We start from the raw sequence: 21,181 nt of genomic DNA on the forward strand, positions 1-21,181 counted from the left end.
AGTACGAATAGCCTTTTGTACATTTGTGACAATGACCGGTGAAGAAGTAGCTCTCTCAGTTCATGGTCTAATTATTCCTTTATCTCATTTTTCAGTGATGTTGGCTAGAGTGAGCAATTTAAAATAACAGAAAGATACTTGTACGAAGATGTATATATATATATCCATTTCAAAGATGGAAACCTATTTGTGCATTTCCTCTATCCCCTTAAAACAGCAGTAAACTGTATCTGGTTTCTAATAAATTAGATAGCAAATTTCTACATTGCTCTGTTATCGACAGCCTATATGCTGTAAACTTTGGAAGATACCTAATCTTATCCTTTATATGATTCCCAAAAGCATATTGCTGAAATCACATTTCAACTGAAATTATTTTTCAGAATGATGCATTTCTAACTAACCTAATTAGACTTTGATTTGTAAGGATACCTTACCTGATATCTTTTAAGATACAGTATTTTAAGTCAATTAAGCTCTGATATACGTTCTTTTTATGAAAAGTACATGGATTCTAGAGAAAACACATTTTGACAGATGTGATAGAAAAAATGTCATTTTAGATAAAAAAATACCACCTTCTCCTTGATATTTTTCTTTCTATTGAGCCTTAGATGGCAATCCTCCGTGGATATTTGTAATGACTATTGCCTTGCTATGCTAACTGAATCCATCTAGATGATCCCATGACCCCTATCAGAGAGGGAAGTCAGGAGTCTGTTATTTGGGTTAGGTCTCCTGGTGCATGTTCCTTACTTGCTCTCAGAAGTTACAAAAATCTCTACCAATTGGAAAATACACTGTTCATTTCTCCATAGACCGAACTTTCTATCTTACTTTTTTTTTTTTTTTAAGATTTTATTTATTTATTTGACAGAGAGAGACAGCCAGAGAGAGAGAGAACACAGGCAGGGGGAGTGGGAGAGGAAGAAGCAGGCTCCTACCCGAGGAGTCTGATGTGGGGCTCGATCCCAGGACTCTGGGATCACGCCCTGAGCCAAAGGCAGACGCTTAACGACTGTGCCACCCAGGCGCCCCTCTATCTTACCTTTTTTTTAAAGGTAAGCTAATAATTTACATAGTTAGAGAGGAGTACTGTCCATGGCATGGATGCTATCTTCTTATCCCTGGAAGTCCCTGCTTATGGCTTCTTCAGACCATGAAAAGAGATGGCTTCTTCAGAGAGTATGAAATTTGAAAACCGAGCACCTGCTGCATTAGAAATAGTAGGGTTTTCCCTTTGGGATAAATACACTCACCACAAACTTCCAAATATTGCAGCAAACTTTGTGAATGATAAAATAGGGATATTTCTGCTGCCCAGCCAGGAAATCAACCAGTCTCCAAAAATGAAGTTGCTTGAGTGTATAATGACAGTTTTGAATTGTTGAAATACTCCACGCTGTCATGAAACCAATTTTAGTCCTCCCTCACATCTAGACTCACAAATTTTTAGAGCCAGAAGGAGATTTGGAGATGGTCTCAGTTTTGTAGGAGAGAAAACTGAAGCTGAGAGAAGTTTAGCATCATTTTGGTGAGTGAGGATCAAAGCTGGCACTGCACTCTTGAATTCTGGCCCCAGACGTCACCTGGCTAAATTGTTCCAGAAATCTTGCTTAAACATGATTTTTTTTTTTTAACTAGAAAAACGTATGCTCTTTGAGAAATCAGTTCTAAGTTCTCTTAGTTAAAACCCTTTGGTAGGTGGACTTAAAGTAGGGTTGGTTTTGCTGAAGATCCTCCTCAGGAGAAAATCCAGAATGCCCTTTCTAAGAAACATCTAGACAGTGCCCCTGTTGAGACAGGCCTGTGGGGAAACACGGTCTTCAAAGATGTTCCCCATGGTGTAGAGGTACCCCTATGGCACAATGAGAACTTTCTAGTGACTTCAGCTATGTGTGAAGAGAGAAACAGAAGAAGGATGGGAATGTTGGGAAAAATAAAGGCATCGCCACCGATTAGCTGGGATTGGTTAGAAATGAGTTGTTGCGTGCAAAGCTTTACGGAAACCTCTTGTGAGGACTTTTGTTCTATTTTTAGGAAAGAAGGAAGACAAAAGACAAAAAGAAAAGGAATAAGGGAGAGAGGGGGAAAAGAAGAGAGGGGAGAAGAGAGGAGGGAGGAGGCGTGGGTCTTACCTGCATGGCACACAGGTCACACACCTTCTCAAAAGTCTCTTCCTTGGACCAAAGGAACTGTAGCTATTTGGTGGCAGCTGCCCTAACCATACTCCAGAGCTTTTAAGTATTAAAAATTTGTCCTGTACCTCCCAAAGCTATATTTGCATCCCAAGCCCTTCATCCGAGGTTTAGACACCCGTAGCTAACTATGTATTACCTATGAGACATTTGAACATCGACAGATCTGGGGCTTAACCTACAATCTTCCTTCCTCCTCCGCTGGTTCTGTTTCTGAACTTTTCACTGAGTTGCAGTGAAGTCCTCCCAATAAGGGAGGTCAGAACTCTGGATTGTCCCTGGTTCCACCTCCAACCCCGCCCACCTTCCCTCCCACCCTTCCTCCTGTCCTACCCTCTGCCACAGTCCCACCTCGCAACCTCCTAATTTCTTCTTGAGTGCTGCAACAATCTCCAAGAGGCCTCTGCCACCAAGTTTTTGCCTCTTTCCAACTTGTCTTCTAGATTGTTGCCAGAGAATACTTTCTAGGAAAGCCTGTCCAATCATGGAATTCCCCTGCCTGAAATGCTGCATTTGTTTCCCATCACCCACAGAGAAGCTGGCCTAATCGGCCAGCTCTCAGTGCTTCACCCATGCCTCTTGCTGTTCTGCATCCTCCCAGGCCACACACCAGGCACCCCCCCACTCCCCCGCCCTGCCCCCCCCCTCAGGTGCACCACTGTGTTTCCTGCCCCCTGACCTTTGCACGTGCTATTCCTTCTGAGCAGCACCTTCTGCTTCTCCTGCTTCCTTCTTCCTTGTCTGATTCTTACTGATATTTCTGATCTCAGCTTAGATGGCACTTAATTAACAGACTCTTGCACACATTTATCATGCACTAGGAGGTGGTTTAGGGTTTTATGTATATTTATTCATTTACCCCTCAAAACCTCAGGAGAGACAAAGGATTATTATCCCTATTTTATGGATGAGGAAATGGAGACTTTGAGTGATAAAGTAGCTTCTCTCACTAGTCTGCTTGTTGCAAGGCTGGGCCAGAAGCCATCTTTGCCATTGTTTAGCACTTGATTTTGATTGATATGTAGTGTATATCTGTACATATATGTATGTGTGTATCCATACACGTGTGTGTATGTGTATGTATATTATTCTTTGAGTCGGTAACATAAACACATATTATTAAATTTAAATGATACAAAGCATAAAGTGACAAGGTATACAGTGACACGGAAGTCTCCGTTCTAACCTTGTATCCTACCCACTTCTCCCTAGAAACAGCTGTTGCTACAAGTCTCTTATATATCTTTCTGGGGGGTGCATATAAATATAGATGTATGCAATATATAATTTTATTCTTACATTTGTGATAGCACATTCTGCTTGCCATTTTTAATTTGCTTTGTTTACTTAGCAATAATCCTTGGGGCTTCTTCTATATCAATACATTAAAGAGTTTCCTCTTCTTTTTTATGGCTGAATAATAGGCCATTATAGGGCTATGCTGTAATTTATTTAATCAGTCTGCTTTCGTTGGATATTTAGATTGTTCTCAAACTTTTCCTAGTACAAACATTGCTGCAAAGATTGGCTTTTTACAGGCACCATTTTGCACACGTATGAGTTTTATCTGCACGATAAAATCCTGGAATTGGAATTTTGGGTCAGAGGGTAAGTGTATTTATAATTTTGATAGATGGTATCAGATTGTCTTCATAGCAGATATATCTACTTATTCTTTGGGTAGTAATTTATGAGAGGACCTCTTCATAGCCTCACCAGTGCGTGTGTGATGAAATATTCTGATGTCCACCACACTGAATACATTTACTCTGCTTTTCTCTTACTATGAGTAAAGTTTAATATCTTTTAATGTGTCCGTGAACTATTTGATTTTCTTTTATATTAGCTGACTGTTCATTTGGCTTGGTTGGGTCTTTTCTTATTTATTTATAGGCTTTCCTTACATATTGATGAAATTAGCCTTTTGTCTCTGCTTTACGTTCCAAATAGCTCCCTGGTTTGTCATTTGTCTTTTGTCTTTGTTTATGGTATTTTGCCCCCGAGGCAGAAAATTGTTGTATTCGTGTAATCAGGTTTATCAGGGGTTTGAGTCACAGTGAGACTCACCTGTGCCATGCCTAGATGATAAAATTCTCTTTCACGTGTGCACGTGTGTGCGAAGTTGTTTCAGAGAGAGATTCAGTGGAGTATACAAGCTTAGAAAACAGATGCTGGGGTCCGACTGACCTAATTCTTAGGCCTGGCTTCATCTCTAACTCGTTCCATAATCTTGGAAGAAATGTTTAAATAGGTTATTAGTGCCTACGCCCCGGGGTTACTGTGAAGATCAACTGGGACAATAGGAACGTGTCTTGCGTTTAATTACTGAGAGCTGCCTTTATTGTGTTGTTATTTCTTTCCAATGCAGTAATAGTTGCAGGAGGACAGAAGGCCTTCTTCTCTTCCTCTGCATTCCTCTTGCCATCTGCCCCGCGCTCTCAGCCCCACTCCTAGCCTCAGCTCTGTGCTCTGCTGGAAGCGCATGAGCGCTCATTTTGATTGTTTCATGTTTATTTTGATTTGAGAGGGAAAGGACTGGAGTCCTTGCCGGAGCCATCTGGAGTGCCACAGGTGCTTCTCCAGAGTCTTCACTTGCCACGGGTCTGTCTTCCCAGGCCCTTGAGGACCCTGGCGCCTTGGGGGATCGTGAAGTTCTGTCTCTTTCCCCGGGTCATCAGTGAGCATGTGCGTTCTTGCCCCCACCCCCATGTCTGTGCCTTCTGTCTGTGGACATTCTTTCTCTGGCTGTGTCAACAGTCGCCTCACCACCCATCCCTGAGTCTCTGAGGGCTGGTGCCTTCCTTGTTCCATTCGCATTTGGAGGGGACTTGATCCAGTGCACTCCATGTGGTAAGTGCCCAGTAAGCACTGTGACCAAATGAGCAAGGAGAAGTGAGAGGTTGGATGTAGGTACTGATTGTAAGAGCCATACACCACTGGTTGGGTCTTCATTCCTACAGACCAGATGGGGAGGGATAATCCAAAGTAGTAAGTTTTTTAGTGGATGGTCACCCTAAAAATTTCTATGATGTCAGCTTCTGTTCATGCTTATTGAAATTTTAGTAGTTGCCGTAGGATATAACTCCTTCAAAATATTTAGTATAATTCAGGCTGTTCAAAAACACCAGTAATTTGGAGGCAGAGCTGAAAGTTGGGGCTTCATTTCTCTATTTTTATCTCTGTTGGTTCCTTTAATTCTCCTTTGCTTTTTTCAGTATTTCCTTTGTGTACTTAATTTTAACAGTGGCCCCTTGCCATTCCAGTGGTAGGAAATGCAGTAGAGCAGCAAATAAAGTCATCTCATATTTAATTTTGCCACGAACCTTGCCACTAGTACAATCATGCTTGGAGCACAAGTGGCCAGTTTTATGGTGGGGCATATCAGATATTGGTCATGACTAATATGAAGCCTGCTAATACGGTGTCAGGAAGCGAGCTCAAGGGCAAAGGCAAAGGACAAACTAGGAGGAAAACAGCAACAAAGGAAATAGGACATCTATTGGTTTAATTTTGGGGGAGCCTACAGTGCCATGGGGGATACAGAAATGAGTAAGTCACAGCCCCCGAAAGCAAAAGTAGGACCTACTGGGTACTAAGCACTGTCCTTACATTTTTACACTCGAGATTTGCAACAGTCCTAAAAGATGGGAAACGTTATTCCAATTTAAATGGGTAAGGGAATTGAGTTGATGTGCAGTTGAGTAACTTGTGATCCCATAGTGATCACAGAGCCAGGGTTATGACGGGTGAACCTGGTTTTGAAGCCCAGGGTGTTTGGCTGCATTGCATTGCCTTCTAGGAACGCGGGGTCCGGTAAAGGGTTGTGGGTCATAAACAGTGATATGACTTGTTTTCGGTGGAAAAGTAAAAATAATGATGTGAACCTAAGAGAAAGGTACTGATACCCTTGGGTTTTCTTTCTGGTTGGAGCTTTTGCCTCCCAAGTGCTGTTCAATATGGTGAGCATTCAAGAGAGAAAGGTCACTCATCAGCCGTCCTGCTCCCCCAGCCCCCACCTTGATCAAAGAAGTCTGCTTACCACCTGACTCACCTGCAGGTAACAAAACAGGTTTTTAAAATATGTAATAAAGGAACACCGCCTGTTCCTCTCTGGCAGCAGTCCCAGTGGAAGTAAAACTATACCGGACTGCCTGGAACACTGGGCCCAATGGGTTAATTAAAAAAAGAAAAAAGCTTGAGGTTCCTGAGTTCCATTGGGATGTTACTAGAGTGTTCTGTAGCTTGCGCTCACAGCCCTCACTTCCCACCACCCATGCTTCTGCTTCTTTGGGGACAAGTCATTTCACGATCCACATCAGATGCCCCTAAATGTTGACATTCACTCTGAGCGCAGAATTTTCTTGGGAGGATTTCAGCCCCTCTGTGAAAGACATTAGTTATCTCCTCTGTTCCTTCCAGAAGTAGCTTCTTTACCCCAACTTGCAATCTTGCTGTATTCCTACGTGTTTTGGAAACAAAGTGTGCAGTAGGAGAATTCCTGCTTTGTGAATATTGGATCACTTTGTTCCCTGGTACAACAATCTCTCCTTTGTATTAAACATCTGAGAACAGAAGTTCTAAACAACATTTTTATATTCCCTGTTGATATGGGTTCTTTATTTTGGGACAACAGTTTGGTGTTTGTTCCTTGTCACATTCTGATGTACTTTCCCTTTCTCCGATGACGAGGATGCTCCGTACCCACAGGCTGGAATTGCACTAGTGCAGTGGTGATGAGTGGTTGCCGACCCTCTGGGGACTTTCTCGTTCCGTCCTTCTTGCCTCCAGTGAGTGGCCCATGGCATAATGGGATGGCCAACTGGTCAGAGCACAGGCCACTAACCCGCTGGCCCGACTGTGAGCCGAGTGGCTGCGCCAGCCAGCTACCAAGAGACCAGATGGGCAGACAGACCAAAATTGTCACTTACCCACCTCCTTCCTGGAAATGCATAAGGGCTGCCCCGGAGGTCCAAGAAGGCCTAATTTGGTCAAAAAGCCTCCCTTACTCTGAACTGGAGGTTGAGTTTTCACCCTGGTTGTGAGTTCCCTACCTCCCGTGTTTGATTTTCCCCAAACCCATTTGTATGTCCTCAGGTTGGTCAGCCAGGTCAAAAACAACTAACTGGTAACAAATAGCTTAACGTTAAAGAACTTCTGATTATTTTCCTTTTTGTACTTGTACAGAGTGCTTGGACTTTCACTCCAAAGAAAATAAATATATGTGCTTGCTTCTTTAGGCAAACCCAATATTATCAAAATTCAGTTTTGTAAGACAAAGTAGGACATTTTTCCCCCCCCGGAAAATTTATCACCACATTCCTTAAATGGCATAGACAGCATAATAAAAATATTCTTTATTGCCCCAAAATGTTTATATTTCCTTGTAAGGTTCAAAGTGTGTTGGCTCCTGTGTTTTATCATTTTGGGTCAGAGATGAATTTCTTGCTCCTCATTTCTTCAGGGAATATTTATCTCACGCTTCCTGTGGGCCAGACATTGCGCTGGTTTTCTCTGTGTCTGCCTTGTTCCTGATGGGAGCAGGTGGATGTGGTGGGTGCTTTTCTCCTGAGGTTTGGTCTCACCCACAAGCCAGAAGCTGGTCCTGAGGACAGCCAGGGTTGCTCCTGGGAAGCTGGTGCACTGTTGGGGAGGCTCCATGAGCCCAAGGCACTGGGATGGATTGGATTATTTTCTAAGTAGAAGAACATTCTAGTCCTTTTGTTGCAATCTAAAATGGGGAAATCACTCTCCAAACAGACAAGCTCAAGGGAGAATAAAAAATACCCTCTCCTAGGCAGCCTGATAGTACCTGCATTAGTCAGTGTTTGGATAAGAACAAGCCCCTTGAGGGGGAATGGAACCCTTCTCCAGACCTTAATTGATTTTTGTGTTCATTCTACTTCTTTTAATTCTTTGTGGCAAAGTGATTTGTAGTGCAAAGTGGCTTTATGTGTTATAGGTGCTGTATTATGTAAGACCATTCTTATCAAAAGATCATTTCTGCTTGTTTTGACTTTTTTTATTTCCAATCCAGCCCATGTTTATTTTTCATTTTTCCTTTTATTTCTTCTTGTTTATACACTCATTGTTCCTCTTATTTCTCTTGCTTTACCAACCCCCATCATCTGCCAGGGAAATGGGAGGAGATGGGGGCACTTGGTTTCTTCTTTTTTTAATTGTCAAAACTAATTGGCTGGACATCTTCAGAAATGGTCCCTTTTTCCCTTGTGAGTTTGTTACATAATACGGAGCCTCATTAGTTATAAATCTGACCCCTAAGGAATTGTGTTGCATTCATTCCTAAGGATTAAGGCCTTCCTAGCCTGGTTGTCCCTTTGGGATCTGTGCTGTTGTGCATGCCCGATGACCAAGGTAAGCCTGGCTCAGGAACAAGGCAGCTCCTTGCAGAAGTACCCTGTCGTGTAAGGAAGTTCTATGGAACAGTGGCGACTAAGATCTCTTTTGGTAAAACATGCCCTCAATCATGTGCCTGTTAAACAATTTACATAATAAATCCAGAACTTGGAGATCCGAAGGGTATTGGCATGTTTTTAGTTATGTTGCTAGGGAACTCTGCCTGAGTCCTCACATGATACATTGCTCTGTGAATGCGTCCGTGTGCGTGCATGTGTGTGTATGTATGGAATGAGAAAAATGAGACAGGCCATTGTTAAGTACTATAGGGAAAGGCTTGCTAGACTTCTACCATAACTAATAGGACAGAATTTGTTTACAGCAGTAGTAATGTGACCAAGAACAAAGCAGATGAGGGGTAGCCAGGCACGATCAAAGCACATCTAATATATCAGGTTTCTGGAACATCTGAGTCTAAGTGTTTGGTTTTCATCACGATATGTTGAGAGGTGATGCTTTAAAAGCAAGAAAGGAGAAAAGGCCAACTATGGGGATTGGCAACTGAGACAATTAGAAAGCAGATGTGTGCACTTGAATGCAGTTGGCCACATTCACAGGATGCACACTCTCTCCTGTCTGTGGGGCTGGAGGGAGAGTTCCGTGAAAGGTCACATAATAAAAATTGAGCCACTCTGTTCTATGTGTTCAACATAGATCTCCACATTTGGTGGCCTTGTGAACTGTGACTGGCTTTCTCGTGGGCACAGTTCACACCTGTCTTTGGAAGGGTGACCTTCCACCTGCAACACAGAAGGAAAAACACTTGCTGAGTCTGGATGCGTGACATCCAGGTGGGGTGGGAAGGTGACCCCCTGGGTGGCTGTGAGGTGTTACCTATGGAAACTGAAGGCTGGGATGAAAATAAAAGCAAACTCTTTCCCCTTGGGCAATGCATCGACTGCGATCGGGATTCTCCTCCTGCTAAAATGCTGCCCCTTTGTTCTGCTCCCTGCGTGTTCATCCATGCGATAGCTGTGAGACAGTTCATTCAGTTTTCATCCACCTGGCACGGCTTCAGCGCCAACAAGCACAAGGTGCTCCCCAGCTGCCGTGGGGAGCTGTGTGCAAACAGAGCAGAGCAAAGGTCCTCGGTGCACACACACACCACGTCTGTCTGCTGTGTTCTGCTTCTCTGTCCTGGGGCATGCTGGGAACATGATCACACTGTCCTGCTCGTTCTGTGGCTGGGGCTGGTGCCCTTGAACCGGATTCCCCACAGTCATCAATAGGCCTGTTCATGTGGGAGGTGACAACACATTTTGCTGCAGCATTACAGGCTGCTGAGCTCAATGTGAGCATTCTTTTTAGAGTGAGCAGAGGGCATGGGACTTCCTCGGGCTGGGAAAGTCACAGCCCGCACCACAGATCGAAGATACTCGATCCAGGCCACGGGGGAGCACTTAGCTTTCCTTTTTGTGGGTTAAATAAAATTTGATGAGCAAACATTTGTGATTAAGCTCTGTTGTGAGGTTTTCAGATAATGCATCACCTAATCACTGCAATCTTTGTCAGACCCTGTTTTGCATCTTAATCTACAAAAGAAGCTAGTGACAAGCTCAGTGACATCGTCTGTTTTCATTATAGTCAATTCTTAATCATCTGAATCAATAGGAAGAATTACCATCATCGATGATACAAACCCACCAAAAGTCCAAAAATACTTTGTGTTTGATTTTGGGACGTGGACCGCGGGTGTGTGAGCGCAGACGTTCGGCCGCTGAGCCGCCCCAGCTCTCTCCCTCCAAGCTTGGCTCCAATTTTCCCCAAGAGGGGGACAGGGTCCAGGGGGGTGTCCCCTGGAGTGAAGGAGGTGGGGCGGGGGGGGCAGGTGAAGAAGGTGGTCATCAGTGCACAGGGTATAGCATCGGCTCTGGAGAAAGCTGACCACGCTGCTCTGATGACATCACATGGTTATTTTCTTTTTACTTTTTTTTAAGATCAAAGTAGCACATGTGTATGGCAAAAAGCCAAATAGTCTGGAAGGCGTTTAATGAAAAATAGCGCCCTTGCGTTGCTCCTCTTCCCCCTCTGGCCCGCTTCCCAGAGGCAGCATCCAACCCTCCCACCCTTTTTACAAGTCCTTTTGGGTGATTACCTTCATATCTTTAAATAATATACGTGTCCTAGTCTCTTGGGGTTGAGGTAACAAAGTACCAGAGACTGGGTGCTTCCAAGCAATAGAAACGTCTTCTCTCGCAGAGAAGGCTCTGTCTGAAGTCTCCAGGGGAGGACTTACTTTGCCTCTCCCAGCTTATGGCGGTGGCTGCCTATCTTTGGCATTCCTTGGCCTGTAGGTCATCATGCCAGTCCCTAGCTCTGTTGTCCCATGCAGCTCTCCCAGCGTGTTCTCATCTTCATGAGAACATTGATGGCATTTCCCTCTTCTTTGGAGGACGTCAGCCATATTGGATGACAGCCCACCCAATGACCTCATCTCAAGTTGGTGATTGCAAAGACCATGATTTCCACAAAGGTTCACTGGAACATATCTTTTGGGGGGACACGATTCAACCCATAACACTGTTTCCCAGCTTTTAAACACTTGGTTTTGCTAACTTTGTTCTAGGGCAAAGGAGGTTTCTCTCCCTTATTCAGCCCCATCTCTGCCTTGAGATTCTTCCCTGCAGTTATGTTGGTCTTCTCAGTCCCTCCCTTTAAAGGACTCTGTAGAAATTTCAAACAAGTTCTTGACACTTCATTTCTTCTTCTGTTAACCTTAGAGAGCATCACTTAATTATCCATTAAAAACAAGAACATCAGCACTTCCCAGCCTCTGTCACCTGCTGCCAGGGCTGATAAACCCGAGTTCTTCCTGGTTAACTGAATGGTTAAGTCCTCTGTCATACATTCTCAGATGCAGAATCGATATTTGTGTGTAGCTTCCGTAGATAGGATCTATGAGTGGAAAACCAGTAAACAGTGTTTTCATTCTTTATTATGCTGATGTCTGCTGGGTTATATTGCCTTGTATGCCCTCTGGGTTTTAGTTAAAATGCTCTCTGCCATTTAAAGAATGACAGTATAATGTATGTTTGTAGAGTACTTTATCTACATTGCATTTAATTTTAGATGGCAGCATACTTCTGTGGCACCATTTGGAAACTTGGTTTATTAGTACAACTTGAAATCTGTTTGTATTACATATTGAAATGAAGCTTTGTCTCTTATTAGGAAATGTTCAGTCACATGAAGCAATACCCACGTGGGTCTCTACCTTTATGAGTTTTTAACAATAGGTAATTTCTTCTAAGGCAGTGCTAGTCAAACTTTTGGATTTCAAAACTTTTGTTTCCTTTCTCTTTCTCTCTATCTATCTCTCTCCCTCCCTCCCTCCCTTCCCTCTCTCTTTCTCTCTCTCTCAAACTCTAAGGACCAATATAGAGATGCTAGCTTCCTACTTTGCCAAGTTGAGATAATAAGAAATTAGCTACTATTTACTCTCACTGGTAACTAAAGAACATTTAACACCAAAAAGGTAGGAAAAACATAATCTCAGAATAAATTACACTATTTTAAAAGGGAATGAATTTAACTTAAAAAAAAAAAAAAAGCCCACTACCTCCCCTAATTTTTTCTATTTTGTGTAGACTGGTGAACACCATCTGGATAGAGGGTTTCCCGGGTCATTCTTGTTGGGTGGACAGTATTTGGTTTTAGTGGATGTTGAGCATAAGCGTTCATTACTTCATTTACTTTGTGGCTGGTTAAGCCTGCCACAGAAGATGTGCAAGATCAGGGGGCAGGTTCCACGTGGAATGGGAAGGTTGGTCACCCTATTTTCTGACGTTTAGCTATAAACGGACCCCATCCCCCAACTACATAGCCCTCATCCAAGCCAACTGAGCTAGCTCACAAATGTGGGGGACTGCGCATGGAGGGAAAAGGTGAGAAAAATTTGCAATCCATCACCTTCATAGAAATGGCCCTTGATTAAGGCACCACATGACTCCTTCATTTCTTAGTTTCTTAAGTGGCCACAAAACAGGGTCATTTCATGGCTGGAGTACTACAACTGGCAAGCCTGAGCATTCAACGGATGCACGACAACAGCATTTGCATAGTATTTTCAAACTAAACTAAATCTCAGACAGAATGAGGTTACTGATTATCTTTGTCCCATCAAACACATTTTATTAATTAACCATTGGCTTACGTTCTTGCTCTCCTTAAAGGACTTGTAGATTGGGATATCACCATCACTCTGTTTCAGTACATTTCCTTGCTGTTGAATTGAGTTTTCAGAATGTTAATGTTTTTATATGATGTTTTGTGAAATCCCTCAAATAAGAACAGATTCCTTCTGGGGCATCTGGGTGGTTCAGTGGGTTAAGTGTCCGACTCTTGATTTTGGCTTAGGTCATGATCTCAGGGTCCTGGGATTGAGCCCCACATGGGGATCTGCACTCAGGGGGGAATCTGCTTCTAATTAGAAGCACAGAGAGTCGTGTCCTTCGAGCTTTTGGTGCTGTTGTCCTCCTGGGGTCCAGTCCAGTTCTGGGAGAGCAGGAAAAGGGGGCTTTGCACCCTCAGCATGGCTGAGTTTTGTCTGTGTATTAGAAGCAGTGGTCTGGATACAGCTGTCAACACTGCCATTCTATTTCGTTTGTGACCAGTAACATGCTCTCCAGAAAAGAAGCACCTATGTTTTATGGAGCAGGAAAAGGTGACCGGTGCTGGCCTGCACTGCTCTGTGTCACTCAGCTCTTTTGGACCTTCGCCATGCCCCCAGTAAAGTGGGGGAAATGATATTAACTGCCTGAAGGCAGGGATCAGAGGAGACCTTCCTGTTTTACATCACTTGATTCTTCTAAATGCCCATAAGAGTAATCAAACTTGCAACCACATGTTCTTCAGGTCTCCACACTCAACAGCGGGATCCCCAGCCAGATCCAGGTACAGTCAGGGCCTGGATTTATAGCTTAGTGTTCTGCCCCTCTACCTTTCACCTGTGCTCGTGTGACCTTCAGAAGCCCTTATGCCTCACGGTGTGTTTGTTCCTGTCCGATGGTTTTTGCTGAGGTCCAGGGAATGTGCTACGTGCATGCTGTCAGGATGGCGCCTGAGGTCATCCGCTTGAAGAGGCCATCTCCTCTCACTGAACCCTAACGCTCAGTGTGAGGGACGAGGACAGTCAAACGCAAAGGTGTGGACGGCTACATATGGCATCTTTTCTGTAACCCGTATTTGGATTATATGTATTAATTTAGGATACAAACATTTGGAAGTTTTAAACAACACTGGACTATTAAAAAAAAAAAAAAACAACTGGCATCAATGATCGTGATCCCACTCCTTGCCAAGGGAAGGTAGAGCTCAGTTTGAACACATTTTAGTTTTTGTCTGATCATGTTGTACATAGTAATTGTTATAAAGCAGAAAAACCACCAGGCATCCATCCCTTTATCTCCCAAGCAAACATTCTAAATTGTCAGGAGTTTGCTGTACATAAAAGGAAGGCTTCTCTTACGCCGAAGCTTGCCAAGCAAATTGTGACTCCTGAAAGTAAAGCCCACAGAAAGAATAACTGAAACAAGCTTTCAGTGGGTGGAAAATAAACACTAACTTTATATGTATTTCAAGAACCTAAAAGACACAGGTGGGAAATGGAGCCTCCTTGATAAGAAAGAAATGCTTAGTTGAGTGGAAAAAAAAGAAAACATTCAGCAGTTTTTGGAACCGTGCAAGTCCGGACAGTTTCTTTCTTTCTTTCTTTTTTTTTTCTTCTGGTTAGCTGCTCATAGCCACAAATATGTGTATTATTTCCTTCTTGCCCACAATTATACTAAGAATCATCTTTCTAATATACTGGGGAATCCCAAATAAAAATCTCATTTTCCTGAAAACAGACAAGCCTTTAACTCCAGCAATTAAATTATTCAGTTATTCCTATCTAGAATGTAAAGGAAGTCATCCAGTTGTTGTAACAGAAGTCTCTAACGACCACCTCAAATCCTTTTCTCCCCAAATTTACACTGCAAACAGTTAATGTTCTTCAGGAGGGTTTTGCCACATCACTGGGGTTTTGAACCAGCACTCAGAAATCTCCTTCGGGAGGCCTGTCCCATGATGCCGCTGCCCCAGTTACGTGACAAGAGGTAGGACCCCAGAATATTTTAACCCTTTTCTGAATATCGGAAGATATTCTTATATGGGAAGTGACTATTAATTACTTTGAATATATTCTTATATGGGAAGTGATTATTGACTACTTGAAATTTGTGTCTTATCCACACATGTCACAATAGTAAACCCCCCTAACTTCATAAATGGTCATAAGGTGTCAGGTCTTAGCAGTGTGGGCCCCAGCGGCCTGCCCGGATTTTAACCTCAGCTGTACCCTTTGCTGCCTGGTTTCTGGGGCTCCCTCTACCTTATCTGCAGAGTGCTAATTATAGCGGCACCTTCCTTCTAAGTGCTATTGTGCGTTAATATGAAACAAGTGCTTAGAACTGTGCCCAGCGCGCCCTGAATACCATGGAAATGGCCACTCCTCTTTTTTTCTCTTTGTCACGGTGAGGGAAAAAAGGAACAAATCCAAACTGTACTCAACCCAGGAATAATTCTATTTACCATTAAAATATGTTTTTGTTTATAGAACTGGTATCTGCTGTCTGTGCATTCACTTAAAAAAATCAAATCTGAAACAGCAGATGCAAGAAGCTATTTATTTTGCCTCTTTTCCTTCCTTGTTAATTTGTGCCTGCTCCCAGTTCTAGTCTGGGTCTAGACCTGGTAGATTTCTCTGTGCAGAATTTCTCTATGTGGAACCTCTGCAGAACTGACCCTATCCCATTCACTTGGATATGGGACAAAGGAAAGTAGTGGCTGATCAGAGCTCTCCCACCAGCACGAGGACATGGGTAGAACCTGAATCCATAAAGGGAGGTTGGAATGTTAATGAAGCAAACGACAAAGTCAAGTAGGCATTGTCAGTTCATTTGAAAGTAACTTTTTCTGTCCGTAAGCTATGATAGGAATGGTCAAGATTTTACAATTCTGTTTCCTTGTAAATTTCCGCTTCTTCATTATATCACAGAATCTCAGTGAATGACAGTCTCATTGGTGCCTTTTTTGAGGTATGAGGAAAATTAGCATCACTCATATTTGAGGCATAAGAGATTGGTGGAGAGATAAATTGTTCACGACTTGGTTTCGTTTTTAATTTCCAGGTGATAAACCGAATGCTAAAATTCACTACCTAATAGTGACTGAAAATTTGTCTCAGCATTCAAATATAAACTATTTTTCTTAGTCATTTTTTCTTAAGGTTACAGTCACGCTTGACTTAAATACCGAAATTAAAATTTTCTCCTTCTATGAATATTGAAACTTCATGTTATCCATAAGCAGAGTTGCACAATAATTATTATAAGGAGCAATATAAATCCTCCCAGGCCAGTATTTTATTTAATTTGATTACTTGTGGGCTTGTGACTATTATTATTTGTTGTTAGTTTATTGCTGTTGGGGTGTGTTTTTTTTTAAGGCTTATTTATTTGAGAGAGAGAGAGAGGAGAGCACAAGTGAGAGGGGCAGAGGGAGTGGGAAAGAGCATCTCAAGCAGATTCCATGCTGAGCACAGAGCCTGACATGGGGCTTAATCCCACCACCCTGAGTTCATGACCTGAGCCGAAACCAAGAATTGAACACTTAACCAACTGAGCCACCCAGGCGCCCTGCTGTCATTTTGAATATTTTACTTGGACTTAGGAACCACGTGTTGCTTCAGAAATTCTCCAAAAGTCAGTAATTCCACTAGTAAGTGGAAAAAATTACTTATTGGTGTTCAAAATACCTCAAAAATGCAAATGAAGAAGTTTGAATTTTTAAATTTGGATTACTGACAGATGAATGTGAAAAAGAACATTCTCATAGTTTATCAGTTGATCGTATGTGTAGAAAGTCTCCTCTCCCCCATTAGCACTACAGCAGTTTTGAGTAGTAGATGTCTTGGTATATAAAATGAAAATATACTGCCACCCGCACCGTCGTCATCATATTAACTGGACTTGTGCCCACCGTGGATTTCATGAGGCATAACCAAACTGAGTCAGCGCTTGACGGGAGAAGCCAATCAGTTCTCACATTGAATGGTCGTGCAAAACTTTGCAAATATATTATTTGTGATGTGCAATAATATCAGAATTTAGCTCTCATTATTTGGTTGACTCGATTCCATTTTCACCAGTTAAAGTTTTTCATTTCATTACTAATGAATTCAAAATTTTACTCTCTTCTTCACATTCACAAATGATGGAATATTTTGATGGGAAGCAAAGGTTAACTGTGTTCTTCCTTGCAGTAGTAACGTTAGTCTCTGCCTCTAACTTTGGATATGCAGATTCCTGGTTCGATATGTGATTCAACATGCTTTTCGTGAGGGCTTCTTTGTTAAGGGAATAGAATGCACTGGTAGGAGTGTGTGTTTTGGAGTCAAACCATTCTTGGCTCAAATCCTGGCACAGCAGCTTGCTTACTGTGTGGTCTTGAGCTTCCTTGTCGTGCAAATACCTGACCCACAGAGCTGTTCAAGAGCTAAGAGAGAGAATGGAGGTGCATGTGTATGGCCTTCTGTGGCTTCCCTTGGCATCTCCTTCCCCCCTCCTCCCCTCTTGGGGCCCACTGTGTGGATGGGAAAATAGAGCATAAGTACTCGACACCACCCTTGCCTTTAGGGAGCTAAAGGTATTGTATGGTGACATCTTAACCCAGTACCTTCACCGTGGAGGCGTTGGTTAGCAGCTCTGTTAAATTCAGGGTTGACCTTTACTTTATGATGATTTCTAAGAGCACTTCCAGACCTGACCTTCTGTGAGTCTGTGATATTATGAAGCTATAGGTTAAAGAATAAGAAACTAATAGTAGGTTATTAAATGGGCAGTATCAACCACAATAATATATCGTGAAGGAAGAATCAATCAGACTTAAGGACAGATTAGAAAAGATTAGCCATGAATCAGAAATTACTCTAAGGTAGCATTCCCCAACATGTCCTCTACAAAACACTAGTTCCTCAGGACGGTAATAGGTATTAATTGAGAAAACGTTTCTGAAAATTATTTGGGAAATGCTGACCTAGACAGGTTTCTTTCCTGCAGGGCTTCTCAGAAGCTTTTGTATGCACATGTGCATGATGATTCTGAACTGAGGGAATGTAAATAATCGTAGAAGCATTTCCAAAACTTACTCAACATGGAATCAGAATTATTTTGCACCCAAGTAACATCTTGTCAGACTAGGATTTTTTGGGACGTGTTTTGCAAAACGCTGCTTTACGAGTTTAAACCAGGAATGGTGTAGAATATGGATACTGTTGACTTCGCCCACTGAATGTGCTGAGTGTTGACCACTTGCGAGGTCCCATGGAAGCCAGAGATGAATGAGATCCAGTCTTTGCAACATGTCTGGCAACAAGGCTTCAAGTACGGTATTGTCTACAAGGCTTAAGAGTAGGGATGCCCTGGCAAGACAGTTATCCCAGCAGATTACTGACACAGAATCAATTGAGGCAATATCCTGAGAGGAAAGGGTCTTGGCTTCTGCTTGGATGTATTTCTCTCTCTCTCTCTCAAGCTCTTATAATGGTATTTGCATCCTGTTCACCTCAGAGAAATTCTGAAGATAAAATGAATGTATGGTGCCCAACCTCAGGTGGTTGGAGTGAAACCAGCCGGAAATTTCATTCAGGAGGGGATTTAACCAAATTTAGTCTGAGCTTTGCTTTCAAGTAAAAGCGTAGTGGTTTGACCACCATTTCGACACTTGGCTCCGAAGTCAAAATATAATCTAAGAAGAGAAACCTGAAAAAACAGACTACATATGTAGGCAACCTGTTTATGAGGGACATGGAATTGAAATGTTGGCTGGACCCTGATGGCATAATCTATATTTTTGTTTCTCATGGATGAGACATGAGCTGGAGGCCTTGTGACAGATTTTACTGGGATGAACCTTTCCTTCTCACCAGTCAGGTCTGTGGATGGACTAGTTCACCACTGGATTTTTCTGCCTATTAGGCCTTAGGAAACATTTTGGCAGGTTGCACCGTTATTTTGCTCATGTTGTGAGTAGCATTTCTCTGACCTTTTGTTATTTACTGAAACAGTCCAGCCTGTTTTCTTTTAAGAGAAGCGTGAAATGAAGGGGAGTCAGTCAGCACAGGCTGATTTTGGTATCAGAAGACTAACTTCAGGCTGCTCGGCTCCAAGTAGTCTTTTAAAGTTAGGGGTTTGTTGGCCTCCTTGCTTCTTATTCCCATGATTTTAAGGGGTCTTTTAGGGGAGGGTTTTTTTTTTTTTTTTTTTCCCCACAGCAGATCATTACTTAAAACATTTCACCACATCCAAAAACACAACTCACTAAGAGTTTTCTTCTGACATCTTGAGCATGGTGTATTGTCCAAAGCCTTTCCTGTTTTGAACAATGATGTGACTTATTCCAGGGACAGACAGCTCCAGACTGATCATTTTTTTTTATTTATTTATTCGACAGAGATAGAGACAGCCAGCGAGAGAGGGAACACAAGCAGGGGGAGTGGGAGAGGAAGAAGCAGGCTCATAGCAGAGGAGCCTGATGTGGGGCTCGATCCCATAACGCCGGGATCACGCCCTGAGCCGAAGGCAGACGCTTAACTGCTGTGCCACCCAGGCGCCCCCAGACTGATGATTTGGTGACAGGGCTGCCCTCACTCCTGAGCTCTCACAACCCCTATGAGTCCACACAGTGGAAGTGGTAACATCATCCAGGACACTCTCAGTGTCTCATGGGGGCTCCTTCTGCGTTCTTTCTACCTACCTGTGCCACCATCACCACCATACCTATCTCCCTGGTGCTTTTCTGTCCACTGCCAAGGGATTCCTCATTCATTGCAGGCTGGCTTACAAGGGTAAAGGAAGCATCAAGATCCCATTACATCTTCAAAAATGAGAAAGCGTGTGTGTGTGTGTGTGTGTGTGTGTATTCAGATAGACTCTTGTTCCTGTCTCCCTATCTATCTCCTCACCCGCTACTGGTCTCTTTCTACCTCAAACAGAAAATACAACAAAAATTATGTCTTTTCATTGGGATTCCCATAGCTCTTGAACTCCGCTGCTAGTATTAAAAACCACCACTCAAATTTTTGTCAGGTTTACTCTCTTAACCAAAAGTAAAATGACCTTGGCATATGTAAACCAGCCTGAATGATTGTTAATGAAGGCTCTGTGTCATTTAATAATGGTCTGTTTGAGAATTGCCATGGTCTAATGGCCATTGGTTTAGAGATGTGTCATTCATTTTCTTAGTCATTCAGTCAGTAAATAGTTACTGAGCTGTCCTCAGTGTTGGGGATACAGTGGCGAACAGAGGGGATAGGCTGCTCTTGGAGCTCATATGTGAATACAAAGGTACAGCTGATAGATGAATAAAGTGAAAAGTAAGGTGATGGTAGACAACCAAAAGGATAATGCTGTGTAGCTGGGGCAGAGGGAAGACAGGTTTAGATTGGAGTGTCACAGGGGATCTTACTTTGGCCTCAGGCCTGTAAGATGAGGCAGAGCCATGAGAAGTCCTGGGTGAAGCTTGTGGAGTCAGAAGAAAGAGCCAGGTCTTGGCCTGGCTTAGACTCCTCTCTCCTCCCTGTTCCTTAGCTAAGGGCCTCATCTCTATGTTTGCCTCTTGGAGCTAGGACCTGATTACTCTTTAAATCTCTGTGTCATTAGAAATACCCATGAAACAATGGAAGGATGTTGTTTTATCAGAACGCTGGTTGTGATGCCTGATGCTAGCGAGCCAGGTGTGAGCCATTCAGAATGTGTTATCCCTCCCCAGCCCCTCTCCACGGCCCTCCTATTCAGAGAGACCATGATGTACAGATGAGAAGATAGGTTGACTTCATTTCTTAGAGAAAGTTCATAGGAAATACTTTAAAATACTATGAGTAGAAAAAAGCAGCAGCCTAGATCTTCAAATACAATTAGGCTAAGATGGGCGAGCTTCTGCCAGACAAGTGCTAACTTGGTCATGCCGCTTTTTAAACTTTTTGTTTTGCAATAAATATAGACTCACAGGAAGTTGCAAAAATAGCACAGAGAGGTCCCATGTACTCTTCATCTGGTTTCCCCCAATGGTAGCATCTTGCCTAACTCGAGTATAATATATAGAGAGTATATACCTTACCAACACCAGGAAATTGACATGAGTGAAATCTCCAGAACTTCTTCAGATTTCACTGGTTTTTACATGCACTCACTGGTGTGTGGACCCATATGTGTACTTCACCCTGTGTCTAGGTTCCTGTAACCACCCCTTCCATCAGGATACAGAACTATTCCATCACAACCAAGAAACTCCCTTGTTTTGCAGCACTTTCGTGTGTGAGGAATAGCCTCAGATGTTATCCTGCATCTCTGGTGGCTCATATTCTGGATGAATCTGTAGCGAGCTTGGATAAGGCTCTGCAATCTATTGCTTGGTTTGCCTACTGTGGAATTTGTAATTGACTTACAGATGGAGATCCTTGGTCTGACTTGTATGAAGAGCATCTGCAAGCCCAGAACCAAAAAACATGCGTTTGAATAACTAACTCTTGA

At 42.8% G+C, this 21,181-nt stretch overlaps 1 protein-coding gene across 4 annotated transcripts in view; it reads left to right on the forward strand.

The window, feature by feature from the left end:
- BCL2 (BCL2 apoptosis regulator) overlaps window positions 1-21,181 on the forward strand; it is a 168,740-nt gene that overhangs the window by 46,237 nt on the left and 101,322 nt on the right. The window lies entirely within an intron of this gene.

Source organism: Ursus arctos, unplaced genomic scaffold, assembly GCF_023065955.2.
Source record: "Ursus arctos isolate Adak ecotype North America unplaced genomic scaffold, UrsArc2.0 scaffold_17, whole genome shotgun sequence".
NCBI classification, from domain to species: domain Eukaryota; kingdom Metazoa; phylum Chordata; class Mammalia; order Carnivora; family Ursidae; genus Ursus; species Ursus arctos.